Source organism: Pectinophora gossypiella, unplaced genomic scaffold, assembly GCF_024362695.1.
Source record: "Pectinophora gossypiella unplaced genomic scaffold, ilPecGoss1.1 Pgos_79, whole genome shotgun sequence".
Taxonomy (NCBI): Eukaryota; Metazoa; Arthropoda; class Insecta; order Lepidoptera; family Gelechiidae; genus Pectinophora; species Pectinophora gossypiella.
The window spans coordinates 3,408-11,299 of NW_026063289.1; the positions used below are offsets into that span (position 1 = coordinate 3,408).

Sequence of the window (7,892 nt, forward strand, 5' to 3'; positions counted from 1 at the left end):
ATATGTTAAAATGCCGGCCATCGAAAAAAATACGTCGAATCTGTCTAATAGTTGCTTCTCAATATTTTTTAATAACACCAAACAACTATGACCATTATTTTGACTTTTATTGGAATTTACGTTTTTGTTTAAATATGAAAAATGCCGACCAGCAAAAATATCATGTTGAGAGTATCGAGTAGATGTCTGTTAACATTTTTTTCTATAGCGCCAAACTTGTATAACCATTAGTTTGGCTTTTAGTGTATTTTAAAAATCTTGATTTCTTATTTATTTTGTATGAAAATAAAGTGCTTTGGGTAAAAAATGCGGTACGGCGGATTACAAAGGACCTTTAGAACATTTAATAATCTGGCGCAAAACATTTTTGACCGTTATCTTGACTTTTTATTCGTCTCTCTTTCCCTTTTGGTTCAAATGGGAAAATGTCAGCCAGCGAAACAAAAGTCAAATCTTTTGGTAAACGACTTGAACGACGTATTTTTACTATACTACCAAATGTCGACTTTGGCTTTTATTGGACTTTTTAAAAAAACTTTTTTTTATACATTTTAACAATGACAACAAGCAGAGCTTTCCCAATGACTAGTTATTATTCAGATAAATACTTTGTGTTTTTGTTTTGTGTGTTGTTAGGTGAACTTCTATATTAATACTATCTGATTTTAGATATGACGTTGGCTGTAGTTTTTGCATTCGACTCAACGTTACGGCCTAAGTTTAGGTTGAATTATGGTATTGATTCACCTTGACCGTAAATGGTTACCACCCTCCAAAGATAAGCTTGCCATCTAGTGACGCAACTCGTATATTGGCATGACGTCTGAAGTATCTGTTAGGGAAAACAGGAGTCGGGTAGTTGTACTTTGCAAGTATGCCTATTACAATGTCCTGGTGCTACTCGGCCGATAACATAGTAGGTACCTCTATCACCCCACTGTTTATTCCTTGTATACACTTTTCTTTAAAAAAGTAGTTTCTTAAGCGTGTATCACCATCAGGTAAGGTAGTGGTCAAACGCAAACCTATTTTTCAAAAGACGACCACCATATTACGCCTTTAGCAAGATAGTTCCATTATCACTAGATAAAACTTTTTTTGATTTTTGGAAAATCGAATTAAGTTCAAAATATTGGTCATAGTCGTTTAATGCCATAGTAATAAACATTCTGACGATCTTTTAAATAACGCGTCTGTTATATTTTATTTTTATACAAAATGAATCAAAAATCAAGTTTTTTTTTAAATCCAACAAAAGCCAAACTAATTAATGGTCATACACGTTTTTGTCATAGTGAATAATGTTTACAGGTATCTTCTCGATAGCTTTGACATGTGTTTTTTGCTGACCGGCACTTTTCACAAAGAAACTATAACGTAAAGTCCAACAAAAGTCAAAATAATGGTCATAGACGTTTGGTGCCCTAATAATAAATGGTCAAATGGATAAGTTCTAACGGGATATACAAATATTGTTTCATGGCCGGCACTTCACATTTTCACCAAAAATGTATGATAATTCCGTTTTTTTTTAATTCGAATAAAACCGAAAATATTGACCTACAGCTTTGGTGCCATAGTAATAAATGCTCAGACGGATAAGTTCTAAGGATAATACCATTATTGTTACTTGGCCGGCACTTTACATTTTCACCAAAAATGTATGAAAAATACAGTTTTTTAAAATCGAATAAAACCGAAGATATTGACCCTACAGCTTTGGTGCCATAGTAATAAATGCTCATAAGGATAAGATCTAACGGAATATAGCAAAATTATTTTTTGGCCGGCACTTTGACTTCTGGGCCGAAATCCGATGATCTCCTTTAAGTTTTTTAAGAGTTCATACGACACTACGACAGAAGATAAATTGGGCATAAGTAGGCATACATTATATTTAAATGGTCTTTGTTGGAAATCCTTACTTTTAATACAAATATATGCGATAAAAAATATTTTCCCTTGAAATGGGAATTTTTCGGGTTTTTTCCCTCAGAATTGGGAAAATTCCCAAAACGCGGGAATTTTCCGGGTAAGAACCCAACACTAATCTGGACCTTTTTTGTTTTCACAAAACCTATTTAAATCTTGGTCAAATTTTATAGCCTGTGAAAAAAAAAACAAAATGGCGGAGAAACAAGATGGCCGCCATACAAATTTTGTTTTTCTAGAAAATTCCTCAAGGTCCAAAAATATGTAAAGGGGTGTGATCGGAACGTCATCTTGGAAAACTGCTCCGCATTAGGGAGACACCTTACGGCCTGGCAAAATTATAGCACCTAGAACTTTTTTGATTTCACGAGACCTATTTAAACAAGATGGCCGCCATACAAAGCTTCGGACTAATACAGGACACGCGAGCAGCTTGCTGCGAGCGAACCACGCGACATCTAGTTATATTATATATAGCTACAAACCCATGTACTGACTGACTGACTGACTGACTGACTCACTCACTGACAGAGTTGTTCTCCCAGAAGGAGCGTCGGGGGTGAAAATGATGTATGGGAGATGTGATCAAAATCTTCCGGTGAGTATGGGAAAACTTTCAGATCTTGGAAAACTGCTCCGCATCAGGGAGACACCCTACAGTCTGGCGCAACTATTATACCTGGATCAATTTTTTTTTCGCAAAACCTATTTAAATCTTGGTCAAATTCAATCGTTGGGGAAAAAAAATCAAAATGGCGGAAAAACAAGATGGCCGCCATACAAATTTTGTTTTTCTAGAAAATGTCTCGCAGGCAAAAACAATGTATTGGGGTGTAATCGGAATGTCATGTTGAGTATGTAAATACTTCTTGATCTTCAGAAACTGCTCCGCATCAGGGAGACACCCTACGGCCTGGAAAAACTATCACACCTGGAACTATTCTTTTTCCACGAGACCTATTTAAATCTTGGTCAAATTTTATTGCCGGTGAAAAAAAATCAAAATGGCGGAAAATCAAGATGGCTGCCATACAAATTTTTCGTTTTTCTTGAAAATGCCTCGGGGGTAAAAATGATGTATAGGAATGTGATCGGAACGTCATGTCAAGTATGAAAATACGTCTGGGTTTTCGATAGCTGCTCCGCATCAGGGAGACACCCTACGGCCTGGCAAAACGAAGGCATCCGGAACATTTTTTTTTCCACCAAACCTATTAAAATCTTAGTCAAATTTTATCGTCGGTGAAAAAAAAAAACAAAATGGCGGAAAACAAGATGGCCGCCATACAAATATTTGTTTCTCCAAAAAATGTCTCAGAGGTAAAAACAATGTATGTAAATACTTCTTGATCTTCAGAAACTGCTCCGCATCAGGGAGACACCCTACGGCCTGGAAAAACTATGACACCTGGAACATTTTTTTTTCCACCAAACATATTAAAATCTTAGTCAAATTTTATCGCCGGTGAAAAAAAGATGGCCGCCATACAAAATGTTGTTTTTCCAGAAAAATAAGGGGTTTGTTCGGATAGTCATGTTTAGTATGGAAATACTTCTCGATCTTCAAAAACTGCTCCGCATCAGGGAGACGCCCCACGGCCTGGCAAACCTATCGCACCTGAACCAAATTTTCTTTCACTGAACCTATTTAAATTTTGGTCAAATCCAATCGCCGGTGAAAAAAAAAACAAAATGGTAGGAAAACAAGAAGGCTGCCATACAAAATGTTGTTTTTCCAGAAAATGCCTCGGGAGTGAAAATGATGTATAAGGGGTTTGTTCGTTCAATTGCGTCAGACCTATTTAAGTCTTGGTCTAATTCTGTCGCGTGTGAAAAAAAATCAAAACGGTGGAAAAACAAAATGGCCGTCATACAAAATTTTAGTTTTTCATAACGAGCCCCGGGTGGTAAAAATAAAAATAATGTATCCCGAGTTAGATCGGAACGTGACTATGGAAATACTTCTCGATCTTCATAATCTGCTTCGTATCAGGGAGACATATCTGGCAAGACTAAGATGTTCGGGGTTATGGGTCAGAGGAAGAAAATAGAAAACACTTTAGTAAATGAGAGGAGTTTAATTAATTTACGCAACACACCCTACGCCATTACATGTCAGAGAGAGGCCGTAGACAATCATAGACACTATAGTCTTTTCTTAAAATAATAGGGATGCGTCACACACGACCAACACCAGTGATGTGACATTGCTACCATAACATAAGATAGATACCTGGATTATAAATTTTTTTCACACGACGAAGCGGCAATTACACTTTCCAATCCATTCTGCCCGGTGCGTCAAGGTCACGGGCATGTCGATCAAGATCGTGTAGTCTAATAGCAAATCGGTGGGGCCGGGCGTAACCATGGTAACCACGATCTCAAGCGAGTTGGTGAGGAGTAACCACCACGAGCTACTGTAATAGCGTCGATTATTCCAATCTCGATGTGACCTTGACGCCTCGCTCTAAGTGGATTGGGTACTGTAATTAGCGCTTATCATAGTTTAAATAAGTCGTGTGAAGGTATCCAGGTACAGTTTTCAATCATCCGTCCCTTTCCTTTTCGGCTGATAATAAAATGACAGGTTTAACTTCAAATAAACTTACTGTGTGTACTGGAATCAGCACCAATAACACACGTTACTCTTGCATATTTAGTAAACAGGTACTTAATAGAACTAATGGATGACTTTCCAGGCTACTTTCTCAAAAAAAATATAGATGGCGCTGTCCAGATTTAACGTCATAAAAACGTAAATACCCGTTTTCTCACTACTCGGATAAATAATTATTCAAAAATATAATATAATGGCAATAAATAAATTATCCCAATTTAATTCAAAAAACACTGACTACTATGAGACCTTTTCAGTAAAAGTGGCGCTAAACGACGTGATTACTATTAAAAATATAAAATTAGAAGGTTAAACGATCGCACATCTGTACAGCGCCATCTATATTGTTTTTTGGGGAAAGTAGCCTGGAATGTCACTCATTTGTACCTTGGTACCTATAGATTTTGTAATAATATTTGTCTTGTATTTAAGCCAATAAAAACTATCAAAGGATGTTTGATGTGGAAATCTGTTCTCAAGAGGTCATAAGTTAAATGCCAGTAGGTAGGTACCTGCATTAAAATGCAACTAACAATTTTGATACAACAAAAAACACTGATTGTGAGACCTTTTCAGTAAAAGTGGCGCTAAACGACGTGATTACTATTTATATTTTTCAAAATAATTTTAAAACGAAACAATTGTATTAAAAGATAATGAAAGATATATTTTTAGAAATATGTTGTTTATTATATATTTAAAATATTATAGATGCAACTCATACTCATACATTTTCTTCTTTATTTCTACATTTAATCAAATAGGTAGTTGAAATAAAACAGCAACTTAACAAGTACTCTCGGCCTCCATGGTCCAGTGGCTAACTGTTGGGCTCACATCCGGAGGTCCCAGATTCAAATCCCAGTAGGGACTAACACAAAAATTACTTTGTGATCCCCGGTTTGGTTAGGAGATGGCTGGCTGATCAGCTGAACATATTAGTAAGTAGGTATAGATAATAACATTAAAATATATGGGTTATGTTCCTAACTAGCTTTTTAATTATTTAATGACATGATAATATAAATTATAAAGTGATTTAAGCTCATAGTTTAACAACATCTATGAACATAAATAGCTACATACAATGCAATGGCACACTTAACACAGCTCTTATGTTCGCTAGGTATTAATGCATTTGAGGTGAGCTCATTCTGCAAACATCCATCAAGCATCTGAAAACAAATATGAATGTTCTTAAAAAATAATTGTAGTTTTGATGTCCCATGGAGCCAATAAATACAAATTAGATGCCCCATACATGTACAATAATATATTTTGCACAATATGCCTGACTGTAACAATATTATTAAATGTCTAGGGATGGAATTGAAATATGCCAACTTTAAATTGAACTTAAAACAATGTTTTAATCATAATTAAATTGCCTTTAACAATGAGGGACTTTCCAATGGACGTTCCCCAAACACATGATAGTTGGTGTTGTTCACTTTTAACCTGATAATTACCTATTTTCTCATTGCTGGGATACATAATTATTCAAAAATGTAATGTAATGACAGAATGATATAATATAAAAAATTGTTTCTTGATATTCGGATCACATTATGTATAGAATGACATTGCTATCTAGGTATATTGCTTCTCTTTATTTTGATCAGAATAATAATAGGTGGAAGTTGTATGAATCATCATATATCATCATTTATAACCAAAAACAAAGATAAAAGATGCATTGGTATGTCTGTTATCCATGAAATTAGACATTTAAACGAAGAAAAAACTTAACAATGCCATGTATCATTTTTTGGGGAACGGCAATTGGAATGTCCGTCATGATTGTCACTCATAAAACTTTTAAATGGCTCTTACACAATGTAAATTAAAATCTTTAATACTTTATTACCTGTCTTGGAGATATGTCACTCTTTATTTCTTTCCATAAGCCTATGGCCTGTGATTTTGTCCTCTTGTATGCCTTCACAAAGATATTCCACAACTTATACAGACACATTGTTTCTAACTCTCGGGCTGGAACATTCTTCAGGAAACTTGTTGTTGCTTGCATCTCTTAGTATGAGTTAGTATGACAAAGTCGATCAGCATCTAACACCTATAAATAAATAACTTTATAATAATAGTGTCATTTGATTCTATGTATTGTATTGTATGTTACTTACATTGCAATTTATCAACGAACATTATCCACAAACTTTTATCATTTTGGCTCTATCCAAAACACATAATGGTTCTGGAAGTTTTTACATTTTACAGTAGAATGTCAACGCAAGTTTGTACAAGGAAGTAGGGCTCGACTCGATGATGTTGTTGTTGTTGTTTAAATTCGCCTTATATAAGGCAGGCAAAGATCTCAGGACCATACAGCCTTGACTTTAGTAATTTAAAATTCGAAAATCACGATCAAAAATAGGCCTAAGCCTTGTCTTTAATTTTCAATATCCAATTTAGAATTTAGGCCAGTGCCTTGTACTTGTAAGTCACAATTTTTTTTTTTTTTTTTGGTTTTCCCCGAAGGGTAAGGCAAAGGGAACTATGCCCATACAACCATGTCTGACGTATTTTTTTTCTTGATGATTAATGAAATGATGAAAGGTGATGATGATGAAACCTAAGCCCCCACCCTCGGAGTAGACTCCTACTCCGAACCCCAAACGAATTAACTCAAAAGTCCCCATAAGCTTTTGAGTTATGAAGCGGCTTCTTGGCACGAAGAGAAAATAGATAGTACCACTTTGTTTATTGAATATTTATTTATACTTTATATTTATATATTTTTCCGATATAATAACACTAAAGCAATTTTTCGTTTACTTGTTCACTTCGTATTAAATATTTAGGTTATTCAATGAAGAAAGCATCTTTCCCGCCAAAAACCCACGCAAAAATTAATGAAAATACTCAATCTTTGTTGCTTATTTAAAAAAGTTAAATGGTACTGAAGTGATAAAAAGCAATTAGATTTTATATTGCTTATTTATTAATTCCATCGACATCTATGCGACAAAGTGAAGTAAATAAGTACCTCAATATTTTTCGATATTGGCTGTTTGAATCTGCTTTGCCAGAATTTCTTTGTTAGTCTCGTGAAAAAAAAAGTAAATTCGTACCCAAACCGTTGGCGCGAAAAAGTGACAAGCGTTTTTTCACTTGTATTTCAAGATTTCCAAAGGTAAGTCGATTTTGTTATTAATAATTTAACAATTATTTATAAATATTTAGATATATGATAAGATACTAATCTTTAAAATCGTAAAAAGTTATATAAGTAAACATAATTATTATAATTGCAAGGTCTAACTTACTGTACTGATTTTCTCTTTTTCACATAATGAAAGTGAAAACATTAAAAGGTAAGTAC

The 7,892-nt window shown here is 34.6% G+C and overlaps 1 long non-coding RNA gene across 1 annotated transcript; it reads right to left on the reverse strand.

Annotated features, from left to right (window-relative positions):
- Window positions 1–3,990: 3,990 nt before the first annotated feature.
- Window positions 3,991–7,011, reverse strand: LOC126381670 (uncharacterized). The gene is made up of 3 exons (XR_007568914.1): window positions 6,694–7,011; window positions 6,420–6,626; window positions 3,991–5,727 (listed from the first exon to the last, which is right to left on the reverse strand). It is a non-coding gene; the product is annotated as an uncharacterized LOC126381670 (long non-coding RNA).
- Between the last annotated feature and the right edge of the window lie 881 nt (window positions 7,012–7,892).